The sequence below is a fragment of the Anoplophora glabripennis genome, unplaced genomic scaffold, assembly GCF_000390285.2.
Source record: "Anoplophora glabripennis isolate ALB-LARVAE unplaced genomic scaffold, Agla_2.0 scaffold451, whole genome shotgun sequence".
NCBI classification, from domain to species: domain Eukaryota; kingdom Metazoa; phylum Arthropoda; class Insecta; order Coleoptera; family Cerambycidae; genus Anoplophora; species Anoplophora glabripennis.
In genome coordinates this window covers 4685-5361 of record NW_019416652.1, presented here as the reverse complement: position 1 = coordinate 5361, position 677 = coordinate 4685, and positions in this window count along the sequence as shown.

The following is a 677-nucleotide window of genomic DNA, read 5'->3' as shown; positions in this document are numbered from 1 at the left end:
TTGCCTGAGGAGGGGATTGTCATGTCTAGCGGCTACGTCAAATCGTTTCTCCGCGTTTTGTCTTATTGTCTGTGTAGCGTTTGTGTATTGTAAGTCTCGTAATATGTCAGTGTTTCTTACGTACCAGGGCGCGTCGGTGGCCGTGCGGAGGGCTATGTTTTCCACAGCCTGTAATGACTTTAAGTGGCTTTTTGCCGCGTGACCCCACGCCGTGGAGGCGTAGGTTAGCTGCGGTTGAAGTACCACCTTGATAAGCGTTCGCTTATTCCTTAAACTGAGGGTGTTTCCACCTTTGAGTAAGGGATAGAGCCTAGCCCTGGTGGTCTTCGCTCGCGCCACCGTCTCCACGATGTGCGGTTTCCACGTGAGACGCTGGTCCATCGTCACGCCCAGGTATCGTGTTTGTCTATTCCAGGAGATGAGTTCCTGAGATAGTGTCAGTCTGTCGAGATTTTGTGGGATTTTTCGATTGGTAAAAAGGATAGCCGAACTTTTGTTGGGATTAATTTTGACTTTTCACCTGTTGCACTAGGTTTCAAGTTGATCTAAGGAGTTTTGGAGGAGGGAGGCGGAATATCTGGGATCTACGGATTGGGATGTGATTGTCAGGTCGTCGGCGTATAAGTATATGTTGGTGTTGGGGGGATGTGGGATGTCGGAGTTGTAAATGGTGTATA